This window comes from Nelumbo lutea, chromosome 1, assembly GCF_056320005.1.
Source record: "Nelumbo lutea isolate HS-2025 chromosome 1, American lotus-T2T, whole genome shotgun sequence".
NCBI classification, from domain to species: domain Eukaryota; kingdom Viridiplantae; phylum Streptophyta; class Magnoliopsida; order Proteales; family Nelumbonaceae; genus Nelumbo; species Nelumbo lutea.
In genome coordinates this window covers 194,889,105-194,904,054 of record NC_142684.1, presented here as the reverse complement: position 1 = coordinate 194,904,054, position 14,950 = coordinate 194,889,105, and the positions used below count along the sequence as shown (strand labels likewise).

Genomic DNA, 14,950 nt, shown 5'->3' with positions numbered 1-14,950 from the left:
TATTAATTACATTCTTGATCAAATCCTATACATTCAGTCTAAAATAAAAAAAATTATTTACAAACCGAATATAAATAAATAGAAAGAAAAAGGGTGCGCAGACTATCTGCGCCAAATCTGCACTGTGATCTCCAGGTTCGAACAGTCCATTAAATCAAAATAAATAAAAAACAATTCTAAATAAATTTTGGATTTAATAAAAATTAATTTCAGATCAATCGCCCTTAACAAGAAACAGTTTCTTGAAATAAAGAAAACAATCTGCGCAAATCTTGAAAGAACACCTTCTATCCATCTACGCAGGGTCAGATCTGATTTTCCATTGGTTCAAGATTCGAACCTGTGGCTCTGATACCACTGAAAGAATGGTAGGATCCATCTAATGGACACCATTAAGGTTGCGGAATGGGTGGGCGAATTTCAAAAATTTCCTACCTTCTCCCAACTGGGAATTATATTCCCTAAATTTAGAATACAATATTCAAGGATCCTACTTGAACCATAATCAAACCAGATCTGTACCAAAAGATAAATGGGAGGAATATACCTGATCCGGAGAAGCAGTATCTCCCAAAGTTGGTGTTCACGCCCAAAGAATGCTCCAAGATCCGTTCCGGCTAAAGATGACACAGCTGTGGATGAAACAGAACCAGCAGTATGCGTCCTACACACTGGATCCTTCACAAGAATCCTCTGGAAACACTAAACACTGAATCCTTTTAGTCATTGTTGCAAGACTAATGTCAAGAACAGATTTCTAGATTTTCTTTTTCTGCAAAGATCTAATCTTGCAAAAAAAAGGATGGCGGCGGCAGGAGGAGAACTCTAAAGGCGAAAAGGCTGAACTGCCTTTTTCTTTTTCTGGAGTATGAATGAGATCATATCTCAATTCGCAAGAGATATCCTATCTCTCCTCAAGGTGGTTCGAAATCTGATATTTCTCTTTCTTGGTTAGGGTTTCTCCTCCTTTCTTCTTGATTAAGAATCCTCTTAATTAGGAGTTATCCCAATCCAAATCAGTATTTGGATAGGGGATAATCTTAATCCTATCTGCAGATAAAGTTAGCTTACTCCTGATCTTATCAGGAGGTTACCAGATTCAAATCTAATTTGAATTTGGTCTCCAAGAGTGGATAAGGCTAAAATCCCACTTCTTTTACTAACATTAATCTCAGATTCGCCCCAAGGATGGGTGATCATATCAGCCCACCTCGAAATGGGCTTCTGGCCCATTAAGTGTTCAGTGTCTAATTACTTTCCAATCTGCTGCCCAGTTGGGCTTCTTTGTATGGCGTGGGACCCAAGCATTGATTTACACACCAGCCACATGGGTTCGGCCCAGCCTTTAATACAAGGCCCCAGCCGAATTCACTGAAAAACTCAATGAACCCCTTGAGTCCATCATATGGACCCTATGGGCCCAACACTTACATTAAGTGGTCCCTGGGCCAAGCCATCTTATAAAAACCCAGGGACTGTGGGCAGGTGCAAGATTAGCCCATCAGGTATTATCCTCAATGGTCTTACACTTAACCTCTCAGCCCTTAATGATCAAGCACTGCCCGACAAGAGAGGACCTCTCCCTCGGCTGCAAGGAACAGTGCCGCACTCTCCTCTCACATGGATCCCGGGAATTAAAACCATTTGCAAACAATTTGAAACCGTACATATATATATATATATATATAAAATATATTAATTTTGCAAAACAAAATTCCAACGATTGAAATCAACTGCCGGCAGTTTGGTTTCCATCAGAGAGAGTGCATCCCCGATCATTACCCTTTGTCCGCAAAGTGGCTGATTCTGTCACTATGATCACCCACTCAGATGAATTCTCAAACTGCCCCAACATACCCAGGTTTTGATCCCCGCTAAGGATCTCACTGATTGGCATATCAAAGACAGTCTGATCCAACACCTAGTGAAGTGTCATAATCGAGTCTAGGGTTCAGGTGTAACTTTCCAGTTTTGCCCATCTATCTCCAAGGTCCAGGGCAAGACTAGAAATCTGGTCCGTTTCAAGGATTCAAGTAATCCCATACTGCATGTGCCTCGGGTCTTACCCTGATGGCTGAGACAGGCCATCCCAACACTTGGTGGCACACCAGCATCAGCCTTGGCAGGATAAATCTCCCCAGACTTATCCAACGGCTGTGAACATTTAAAACTAACATGAGTCTCTATAAATGTCCAGTTTTAGGGTTTTACACAGAATTAAACCAAGTAGTGAGTGAAGTATCGTTCCCACGAGGATTTAGGAAACAATTACCAATACTAAATTGAACATTTCTTATCTGATTAACAAATAAATCAAAACTCTAATGAAAGCTAAGAAATCCTAAATTAAAATCTATCTAAATCATTGGCCCAATTGCCTTCAATTCAGGTTAGAAGAGTAAGCAGTAAATGTCAATCTCAGAATTCAGCAATCTATCAATTTGGATCATTCGAATGAATCATGATTGAGCCTTGGTTTGGTGAAACCCCAAGGTCATGAATAGCCTCTCTCAAGCGCATGTTCATCCTATGCATGAGTGACGGTTCTTCTATCTCTAGCAAGAATCTAATCCCCATGCATTCATTTCTTCAAACACTTCTAAGGCATCAATTCAAATCTGAATTGATCACCAACTGAATTGTGCAAGTTATCTCTAACCTTGCACTCAATTCAGTTCTTGAATAGTAGATCTGAATTCTTAGAGTCTCTCTCAAGCACTCTAGGAATTCCAAGCTGTAGATTAATTCGCCCAATCTGAAAATTGCAGATCTGAATTCTCTTTCAAGCAATTCAGATCTTGCAATCTCAGATCTGAGAATTCAGATCTGAGTTTTGAAGGTTGGTTGGCCGAATTAATCTACAATCACACCCTTATTCAAGAAACTTCAAATACAATGCATGACCATTTGAATGAATCAAAAAGAATTAGATTGCTGAACTAAAATTTTACAAGCTGAAATACATCAAGGAAGAATGGAAACAAGGAGAAAGAAGAAAGAACATATAACTAAGAAACTGAATTCAAATCAAAAGAGAATGAAACTACAAATGATTTATTACAAAAGATCTTTGAATCACAAACCCTCAATTCGAACTCACCTTCTTCTTCTAGCTTGCTTGTCTTGAACTTCCTTCAGCCCTTCTTCTTCTTCTTCCTTGCGCCTAGCCTTCTTTTCTTCTCTTCTCTCAAGGTGGCCGAACCTCTAAGAGTGGGAGAGCCTTCCTCTCAAGCAATTGAACAACTCTCTCCTCTCCTAGAGGCCTCCTTATATAGTTTTTCAAGGGGGCTCTTGCCCCTTCTTGAAACCTCTAGAATGGGGTGTATTACACCCCTCATGAACCTTCTAGAGTGCTCCCTCCTTCTCTTCAAGAAACTCCTAGAAGTTGCCGCCCCTAGCTCCCTTTGGGCTGCTATTTGGGCTACAACTTAGCTTGCTTTTGAGCTCATGTGGGCTACACTCTAGGCTGTTATTTGGGCTAAAAATGGGCCTTCCTTGCTGGGCCGAATTCTCCAAATAGCTAGGCTTTATTTTCTTGGGTTTTCTCAAGGAATTAACTTGCTCTTTTTGGGCCGAAGTGCTCTCTCTTGCTTCCATGACCGGGCTGGACTGAAATTGGTCTTTTTGAACCTTCTTTTCTTGCCTTTTTCCTTCCTTATTTGGATTGATTATCCCTGAACTTATTCTTAGCATTAAGCTAAATTAAGGCAAAAATTAATAAAACCGGCATAAAAATCCATGCTAAAGTCCTCAAAAATTATAGATAAATTGTAAGTTCATCAAATACCCCCACACTTAAGCTTTTGCTTGTCCTCAAGCAAAGACATCAGCCATAAACTTAACATTCCCCCCTTCTGTTCTCACCATTTACCTGGTGAACTTTTTAAGATAGAAATGCATTGAGTAGTCGGGGAACTTTTGTAAGTGCTCAACTCTTATTCTTGTAAATTACCATTTAAGATATGTATCAGATCCGAGGAAAGGAGAATATGAATTTCATCATAGTCTAGCCTTCACTCCTAATTCATATATAAATCAGCTCCTTAATTGTCAAGGTTAATAATCAAATTTCACTAAGTTTCACATCTATAACTAAATCTCAATGAGAGTTCAACTTTAGAGTGCCCCTTTGAACCTCGGTTGTCACCACAATTACTTATTTCTAAGGGTGAGTGCATCTTATGCTCCATCTCACCCTTTTCTTTTTTTTTTTTTTTTTTTTTTTTTCGGTGTGAGTGCATTTTATGCTCCATCTCACACACTTTTCTCTCTCTTTTCTTTTCTTCTTTTTTTTTTTTTTTTTTTTTTTTTTTTGGTGTGAGTGCATCTTATGCTCCATCTCACACTGGTCACTTACTTGAGGTAGGACTCATGTTCTGAGCTGCTAGTTTTACTATTCAACTCAAAATAGCGGAGTCAATTTGGGCTTTTGTCCTTCTTTGCAATTATTGAACCTCAAGAATTAGCACTTCAGATGTGCACTAGCTCTCTTGACCATTAGCAATGAAATCAAGGGCTTCCATACACATGAAGGAAGTTAGGGCTAGTCATGCTGAAAAGGCATATTCAGCTCCCCTTTTCTCCTGCATATATCAAATTGGGTCATTCACAAGAATAAAAACTTAACAAGTACATCAGTCTCCCTCAACTCATTGAATTCCTTCTTAAAAAAAATCATCAAATAAATAGTAATGAACTTGAGGGGTTCCAGTCTTTTTTTTTTTTTTTTTTTGTGATGTCATTGCCTGCATATGTGTGTTGGGGTGCATGAGGTGCATGGTTTCAACCCCCATACCCTAGCCTCAGGCTCACTCCCCCACACCTGAGATGAACATTGTCCTCAATGTTCGTAGTGTTAGGCAGTAACAATAAAACTAGCAAGAGCATCATCAAGTAATAGGAGGTATTTAGAGGACTTCCTTGAAGATCATTCTTAAATTCTGCAATATGTTGTCGGTGGAAAACTTCTTCTGCTAGAAATCACTTGCAAACTAGAAGAGGAGATCAGTATCTTTATTCAATTAAATTCTAAGAAAAACTAACTAAACTTAAATGCTATGAAAAATAAAAACAAAAAGCAAGTAAGACAGTTTATGACTAAGTATCTGAATTGGGAATTCTCCCAACAGCCTCTTGTTTCCTTGGGTTTACCATGGTGTTACTAGGTAAGGTACCCAGAGCCCTTTCTGAAATCATCTGTGCCAGCTGCCCAACCTGAGTTTCCAAGTTCCTTATCGATGTTTCATTTTTCTGAAATCTATTTTCCGCACGAGTTATGAACTTGGTCATCAGCTCCTCCAAGTTAGATTTCGGTTCCGGCTGATAGAAGTTTTGGTGGAAAGGCTTAGGTGCATGCTGATTCAGGTGGCCTCTCCATCCGGGGTTATGGGCATGATGGCACTGATTTCCTGGCTGTCTTGTAAAGTTTCCAACAAAGTCTACTTGTTCTGTGGACTGAAAAGTCTGACTGCCAACTTGGAATTCAGTGCTATCATGGCCTCCCCCACACTTATCATACTGTACATGCATAGCTGCCATCTGCATCTCATCAAATTTTTTTTCTAAGTGCTCCTATTTGTGCAGAGAGAGCTGTGTATGTATCCACATTATGAAGGCCATGCTGCTTTCTAACTGGTGTCCTTTCTGAATGCCATTGGTAGTTATTGGCTGCCATCTCCTCGATGAGTGCATGGGCAACCTCGGGAGTCTTATTGTTTATGGAGCCCCCAGCTGCTGCATCTAAGATGGTCTTGTTTGAATCGGTCAGACCATTATAAAATGTTTGCACCTGCAGCCAAATCGGAAGGCCATGGTGAGGAACCCTCCTTAGTAGCTCCTTGTAACGTTCCCAGGACTCATAGAGAGATTCCCCCTCTTGCTGGAAAAAAGTAGTGATGTCATTCCTCATTTTAGCAGTTTTAGAAGGGGGAAAATATTTAGAGAGAAAACGACTGGCCATTTCGTCCCATGTGGCTATAGATCCTGCCGGTAATGAGTTCAACCAAGCTTTGGTTTTATCCTTCAAAGAAAATGGGAATAACCTCAGCCGGATGGCATCATCACTTACCCCATTGTGTTTGAAGGTGTCACAGATTTCCAAGAAGTTAGCAATATGGGCATTCGGATCCTCATGGGCCATACCACAAAACTGAACCGTATTTTGTATCATTTGGATTATGGCCGGTTTAATTTCGAAGTTATTGGCAGCAATAGTTGGCCTGATAATGCTGGAGACAGTCCCGGTGAGGGTGGGCTTGGCATAATCCATCATAGTTCTTTGTTCAGCCATTTCTTGTGCTTCTTGTCTGACTTGCTTAGCAGCTCTCAAACGGACATGGAGAGTCCGTTCAATCTCTGGGTCGTAAAGGATCTCTTCCAGTTCAGGTCTGCTTGTCATAAACTGTTAAAGTCAAAGCAATAAAAATGCCAATATTCACAAAAGAAAATAAATAACTAATCCTATTACAACTGAAAATGTAAAGTGAAGTATTGGAATATACAAACCTACATCCTAAAATAAATAAATGCAGCTAACTAAAAGCATATCAACATCTTATTCAATATACAAAATTCAGTAGCAATTTACAAACAGGTCTGAATTCAGTAATCTCTGAGTAGAACAACAGTTTACAAATTCCTCTTCTTTATATTGCTGAAATCAGGGACGGGATTTAATTACACAGATCTAAACTGCTGAGAGCTGAAATCTCAGTAGCTACTGAGAACAGTAATATACAGTTATGAAATCTTAGCAGCTACTGAGGACAGCCAAGTGCGGATCAGCAGTGATTGTGTTCAGGTCTGAGTTTCATATTAAAAGGCTCTTCTGTGCTACTGAAGGTCAATACACTAAACTAAAGTCAATGTACAAAGGATTGATAGCAATTCAGACATCAGTTCTACACAAAATTGAGATCAGCTCTGAAATCTCAGAAGCCACCGAGAACAACAATAAATATAATAGCACAGTTGTGCTCAGGTCTGATTTCCATATTGGAAGGCTACTAAATATCAGATCTGAGCCCACTGTTTTGATGAGCTATGCATCACCAAACACCAGATGGAGTAGCCATACTAAAACTAAACAATTCAGCAGGATAACCTACTGATATTAGCAATGAAACATGCTGTATACAGATCTGCACAAAACCGAAATCAATCAGTAGTAAAAAGATCTGAAATCAGACCTGTATTCACCATGGTGTGGCTGCTGGGATCTTATTTTCTTTTTCTTTTCTTTTTCTATTTTTCTTTTCTTTTCTTTTTTTTTTTTTTTTAAAGGAAGAAAACTAAAACAAAATACAGCAATGCAACCAAAATCTTTTTGGATGAGTGCAGGTCTGATTGATGAATGCAATTCAGATTTGAACTCATTTTGAGATTTATTTATTTATTTATTTATATATATATATATATATTTTTTAGAACCAATAGAAGAAGAGAAATTTGATTTGCATAAGCTACATTAAAACTGAAACTAAGGATGGAACAATCAAGTATCAAGAGAAGAAACATGGCTCCATCAATGTAGCCCTTGATGGAGTATACACTTATTGGAATGTAGTACACACGGCTGCACACACCCATTCAGATCTGCTAGACTTTTTATTCATGCACAGCTGAAATCAGAGCTAACTATCTTAAAAAAAATTTCAAAGATCTGCCTAGGATAATTCACAATGCCAATTTAGTAATGTTAATTGTAATACAAACCTGTTCAAAACCTGCCCTGGTTCAGTCTTGCTGTAGCAGGTCTGCTATAGTAGCCCTGCTATAGGTCTGAACTCTAATAGAAAAATGGTGTGGAAGTGCCACTTTTCATGAAATCTCTTGAGGCATAAAAAAAATTCTCAGATTAAATATACTTTTCTTCAACCAAATCAGCTTAGATAGATCGGAGTACAAGTTATTTAATACAGCAAAGTATGCCCTGTATCCTGCTCTGTTCACAACCCTAGTTCAGATCTAGGTGGTTGCAGATCCGAATTTCTTCAACATTGACTATCCAATTGTTTTTGGGAGATAGCAGATTTTTTGTAGGGTGTATTGGGGTGACGATAACCCCCAATTATCCTTTAAATTTACATCAGTTCTGGTCTGAGTTCAAGAGAACTCAGATCTGAACTGTTGTAGATCTGCTACAGCAGAACTCAGATCTGAACTCAGATCTGAGTTCTGATCCGAATCCTTGGTTTCCATGGTTCTTTCTCTCTCTCTTTTTTTTTTTTTTTTCACTATCTAAATATATATTTTTTTTTCTTTTTGCAATGAAAGAAAAGAATAATAAAGGGCTGAGAACAGATTTTTTTTTTTTCTGAGTATTGCAGTTCTGCTATAGCAGAGTTCAGGTCTGAACTCAAGTCTGAGTTCGGATCTGAAATCTCAATTGCCTTACCTTCAGTTATTGCTACCAAATTGTTTTTGGGGAATAGAAAAAGTGCCCTAGGGTGAATTGGGGTGGTGATGACACCCAATTCCCCTCAAAATTTCATCAGTTCAGGTCTGAGTTCAGAGGAACTCAGATCTGAACTGTTGCAGATTTGCAATAGCAGAATTCAGATCTGAACTCAGATCTGAGTTCTTATCCGAATTCTCAATTGCTCCTCTGGTTTGTTCAAAAGATCTCCCCTTTTTTTTCATTTGTTTTTTTCTTTTTGTAATGAAAGAAAGAAAAAAAAAATAAAGTCTGAAACACAAGCAACTCTTTTCGGCTGAGTGCTGCAGATCTGAAATCTGCTGATCTGAGTGCCGAATGCAACTCAGATCTGCAACACTCATGTTTATGTGAATTTTTTTTTTCTTTTTGAAGGGAACAACACCAAGATTGAATAGAAATCAAATATGCCTTTATTAAAATGAAACTGAAACCAGAAAAAGAGAGTAATCTACTTAAGAAAGAAGAAACATAACTACATGAGTACAGCAGTTGCAGTCCAAGCTGAAATGAAAAAGTTAGCAAATTAACCCAACTATGAATGCAATACTGAATGAGATCAGATTAAGAATGCTCAATGTTTCCTAATATTGCTTCTCTAAATCCCCGGCAACGGCGCCAAAAACTTGATGTGTGGCTCATTGTGACACTAGCAAGTGCACTAGCCGTTCAAGTAATAAAGTAGTGAGTGAAGTATCGTTCCCACGAGGATTTAGGAAACAATTACCAATACTAAATTGAACATTTCTTATCTGATCAACAAATAAATCAAAACTCTAATGAAAGCTAAGAAATCCTAAATTAAAATCTATCTAAATCATTGGCCCAATTGCCTTCAATTCAGGTTAGAAGAGTAAGCAGTAAATGTCAATCTCAGAATTCAGCAATCTATCAATTTGGATCATTCGAATGAATCATGATTGAGCCTTGGTTTGGTGAAACCCCAAGGTCATGAACAGCCTCTCTCAAGCGCATGTTCATCCTATGCATGAGTGACGGTTCTTCTATCTCTAGCAAGAATCTAATCCCCATGCATGCATTTCTTCAAACACTTCTAAGGCATCAATTCAAATCTGAATTGATCACCAACTGAATTGTGCAAGTTATCTCTAACCTTGCACTCAATTCAGTTCTTGAATAGTAGATCTGAATTCTTAGAGTCTCTCTCAAGCACTCTAGGAATTCCAAGCTGTAGATTAATTCGCCCAATCTGAAAATTGCAGATCTGAATTCTCTTTCAAGCAATTCAGATCTTGCAATCTCAGATCTGAGAATTCAGATCTGAGTTTTGAAGGTTGGTTGGCCGAATTAATCTACAATCACACCCTTATTCAAGAAACTTCAAATACAATGCATGACCATTTGAATGAATCAAAAAGAATTAGATTGCTGAACTGAAATTTTACAAGCTGAAATACATCAAGGAAGAATGGAAACAAGGAGAAAGAAGAAAGAACATATAACTAAGAAACTGAATTCAAATCAAAAGAGAATGAAACTACAAATGATTTATTACAAAAGATCTTTGAATCACAAACCCTCAATTCGAACTCACCTTCTTCTTCTAGCTTGCTTGTCTTGAACTTCCTTCAGCCCTTCTTCTTCTTCTTCCTTGCGCCTAGCCTTCTTTTCTTCTCTTCTCTCAAGGTGGCCGAACCTCTAAGAGTGGGAGAGCCTTCCTCTCAAGCAATTGAACAACTCTCTCCTCTCCTAGAGGCCTCCTTATATAGTTTTTCAAGGGGGCTCTTGCCCCTTCTTGAAACCTCTAGAATGGGGTGTATTACACCCCTCATGAACCTTCTAGAGTGCTCCCTCCTTCTCTTCAAGAAACTCCTAGAAGTTGCCGCCCCTAGCTCCCTTTGGGCTGCTATTTGGGCTACAACTTAGCTTGCTTTTGAGCTCATGTGGGCTACACTCTAGGCTGTTATTTGGGCTAAAAATGGGCCTTCCTTGCTGGGCCGAATTCTCCACATAGCTAGGCTTTATTTTCTTGGGTTTTCTCAAGGAATTAACTTGCTCTTTAAGGGCCGAAGTGCTCTCTCTTGCTTCCACGACCGAGCTGGACTGAAATTGGTCTTTTTGAACCTTCTTTTCTTGCCTTTTTCCTTCCTTTTTTGGATTGATTATCCCTGAACTTATTCTTAGCATTAAGCTAAATTAAGGCAAAAATTAATAAAACCGGCATAAAAATCCATGCTAAAGTCCTCAAAAATTATAGATAAATTGTAAGTTCATCATAAATCATGATTGAGCTTTGGTTTGGTGAAACCCCAAGGTCATGAACAGCCTCTCTCAAGCGCATGTTCATCCTATGCATGAGTGACGGTTCTTCTATCTCTAGCAAGAATCTAATCCCCATGCATGCATTTCTTCAAACACTTCTAAGGCATCAATTCAAATCTGAATTGATCACCAACTGAATTGTGCAAGTTATCTCTAACCTTGCATTCAATTCAGTTCTTGAATAGTAGATCTGAATTCCTAGAGTCTCTCTCAAGCATTCTAGGAATTCCAAGCTGTAGATTAATTCGGCCAATCTGAAAATTGCTGATCTGAATTCTCTTTCAAGCGATTCAAATCTTGCAATCTCAGATCTGAGAATTCAGATCTGAGTTTTGAAGGTTAGTTGGCCGAATTACTCTACAATAACACCCTTATTCAAGAAACTTCAAGTACAATTCATGACCATTTGAATGAATAAAAAAGAATTAGATTGCTGAACTGAAATTTTACAAGCTGAAATACATCAAGGAAGAATGGAAACAAGGAGAAAGAAGATAGAAAATATAACAAAGAAACTGAATTCAAATCAAAAGAGAATGAAACTACAAATGATTTATTACAAAAGATCTTTGAATCACAAACCCTCAATTCAAACTCACCTTCTTCTTCTAGCTTGCTTGTCTTGAACTTCCTTCAGCCCTTCTTCTTCTTCTTCCTTGCGCCTAGCCTTCTTCTCTTCTCTTCTCTCAAGGTGGCCGAACCTCTAAGAGTGGGAGAGCCTTCCTCTGAAGCAATTGAACAACTCTCTCCCCTCCTAGAGGCCTCCTTATATAGTTTTTCAAGGGGGCTCTTGCCCCTTTTTGAAGTCTCTAGAATTGGGTGTATTACACCCCTCATGAACCTTCTAGAGTGCTCCCTCCTTCTCTTCAAGAAACACTTAGGAGTTGCCGCCCCTAGCTCCCTTTGGGCTGCTATTTGGGCAACAACTTAGCTTGCTTTTGAGCTCATGTGGGCTACATTCTAGGCTGTTATTTGGGCTAAAAATGGACTGGGCCGAAATTTCCTTCTTGCTAGGCTTCTTCCCTTGGGTTTTCCAAAGAGTTAGCTTGCACTACTTGGGCCGAATGAAACTCCCTTGCTCTCATGGCTGGGCCGGACTGAACTTGATAAATTTTGGGCTTTCTTTTCTTGCTTTTGCCTTCTTTTTGTTGATTTGGCTCCCCCTGAAATCTTTCTTGCAATCAAGCTAAAATAGGGAAAAATCTAATTAAACCAACATAAAATTTCTTGCAAAAACCTCATAAAATATAGATAAATTGTAGGTTCATCAGCAATAAAGAAAGTAGTTGGAAGAAAACAGGGCAAATCAGGTGATTTTGCACAGTTTCGGTGACTGTCAGTAATCTGGAACTAACTCTCAATTCCAGACTCCGAATTGGACAATTCAAGAAACATTAGAAATATGAAAGGAAGACCCACAACTTTTATGTTTTGGGTATTGACAGATTCGGCCCAAATCGAGTATGAAAATGAGCCTGAAGTCGGTGCAAGTTCGCAGCCAGACCCATTTCACAACTTAAGCCCAACTCGTAGAAGTACCTTGAAGCAGCCCAAGTTTTAAAGCAGCCCAACTCGAATTCAAGAGTCAAGAGTCCAAATCTCGAATGTAATCTCCAAAGAGAGAGTCTTATCAGATCTAAAGTCTTGAATGTAATCCTAAAGAAATAAGAAGATTGTGATTACATCATTACATAAGAGATAGGATAGGATTAGTTCAAAGAAGATCAAGACTCCCTAAAGATAAGATGATCTCCAAGAAGGAGCTGGAAAACAGCCCTCTCCTTTGGCTATATAATGAGGGGTGTGAACCAGCTCTAACATCACTCACTCCCAGATCCAAGAGATCATCAAGAAGACCAAGAAGCTCAAGAAAGCAGTTCGGCTATGGAGAAGAAAAGCATGGAGATTGCGCAGATCATGAGCAGCTAAGCTTCTTTTTCTGGTTCAAGGGGGAGGTTCGATTGTGTCATTGTGAGGTTCTATAGTTAATTTATTTTCTTGCTTTTTAATTCAAGTATTCATTGATTCTTGTGCATATTTTTATTGGATGTTGATGTTAATTAGTTTGACAAACTGAATTAATGTTGATTTTCCTACTGCTATCCATGATTTAGGTGATCCGTAATTGTCACGAATAATGGTACAAGTAGCAATTAGGTTGTTATCTTTTTGGGTCAATTGTTCGTGACAGCCTTTGACCAATGTTTTAACATGGTTTAACCTAAATGAATCTGTGGAACAAGATTTAGCAATTGCAGCTATCTCAATTATTGTTATTTTGGTTTAACTATTTTCACAACTCTTAATGCTATCATTGTTTAACATGGAACGCTATTGTACCCTATTGAGTGGTGATAAGTGTTGATCGAATGCTGGGTTTGGTCAACTGAATTAGGAAAACACAAGGTTTATTATGGCTATCCTAATAAATCTAAGGTTAAATGCTTGAATGGCAAGAATGCTGAAATTTACCTAGGATCAATGGCCAATCAATTCAACCCGAACCCTTGAACCAGAATTTGGTAAGACTGATTTTCTCTTGTTTGTTTTGTTTGTTATTGCTTTCTTATTGTTTTAAATTTTAGTTATTTTCCCACTCAAATACTTTATTCATTCAGCTAAGAGATTACTGATTTGCTCCCTGTGGGATTCGACCTAGTACCACTTTTTACTGCAATTATTTGATTGTGGGACTGGTACTAATTTTGAGGGCTTCAACAACCCATCAAAATTTTGGTGCCATTGCCGAGGAGCAACTTTAATTTCTTAGCTATTACCTTCCTCTTGTTAACCTCTTTTGTTTTATGACTAGTGCTTCTCAACGAGGTGAACTCGAGTACAACACCGAAATTGAGAGGACCACCCGTCATTTAAGGAAGGAGGCTAAGCAAATGATGGATCGTTCACCAAAAAGGGTGAACTCAAATTGCGAATTGCCCACTTGTGATTTTCCCATCTTCGAAGAAGGAGAAAGAATGGCTGACAGAGAGAGGACACTAAGGGAGTTGGCTACACGAATGGTGAACCAATAGCCCTTATGCATCACGTATCCCACTCTTGAGGTAGGTTTTGAATTGGAATCTGGTATTGCCTCTATTTCTTGGTTTTCTAGGTGAGGACCCTCATAAGCATCTATAGGAATTCCATGTCGTCTGTTCAAGCATGAAACCCCATGGTATGACCGAGAATTAGGTAAAACTCATAGCCTTTCCATTTACTTTAGGTGATAAAGCAAAGGATTGGTTGTATATTCTTCCTCCCGGTTCAATACACACATGGGATGAGATGAACAGGGTATTTTTAGATAAATATTTCCTTGCATTCCGGGCTGCAAATATAGGAAAAGAAATATGTGGAGTTTGGCAATTTGGTGGTGAGACGTTATATGAATATTGGGAAAGATTTAAACAACTTGTTGCTAGCTGTCCACACCACCAATTACCCGAACAACTTTTGATCCAATACTTCTATGAAGGGCTTCAGCCCATGGATAGAAGTATGGTTGATGCAGCTAGTGGAGGAGCACTAGTGAACAAGACACCCGAAGCAGCCAGGGAAATAATTTCCAACTTGGCTGAAAATTCACAGTAGTTTGGTGCAAGGATAGATGGCACCACTAGACGGGTTAATGAGGTAAGCCTTGTCAATTTAGAAAATCAGATTTCTGACTTAACTGCCTTGGTTAGGCAACTAGTTGCAGGACAATTACAAACTGCTAGGGTGTGTGGTATCTATTCGATCCCTGGCCATCCTACGAACATGTGTCCATCATTACAAGATGGATCAATGCAGCAAGAAAATGTCGTAGGAGGATTCCTAGGGCAGCCCCAATGAAAGTATGATCCCTACTCCAATTACTACAATCAGGGGTGGAGAGATCATCCAAATCTAAGCTAAGGGAACCCAAGAGGACAGCAGCAATATCAGCTGCATTTTTTTAGTCAACAGCCCCAGTATTCAGCGCCCATCATAGCGCAAGGCCAACCCCCGAATTCAGGTACATCATTAGAAGATATAGTTAAGGCTCTAGCTACTAATATCAGCAATTTCAACAGGAAACAAGAGCCAGCATTCAGAATTTGGGGAACCAAATAAGCCAACTTGCCACTGCCGTTAGCAAGTTGGAGGCACATAGCTCCGGTACCATCATAAACGGTAGTCAACCCCAAGGAGAATGTAAGTGCAGTGGTGCTAAAATGCGGGAAGAAACTGCAGGTAGAACCTACCTCACCA

General features: G+C 39.0%; 1 non-coding gene across 1 annotated transcript; it reads left to right on the top strand.

Moving 5' to 3' along the window:
* Positions 1-5,804: 5,804 nt before the first annotated feature.
* On the top strand, positions 5,805-5,911 carry LOC148880152 (small nucleolar RNA R71). The gene has a single exon (XR_016106334.1). It is a non-coding gene; the product is annotated as a small nucleolar RNA R71 (small nucleolar RNA).
* Positions 5,912-14,950: the final 9,039 nt, after the last annotated feature.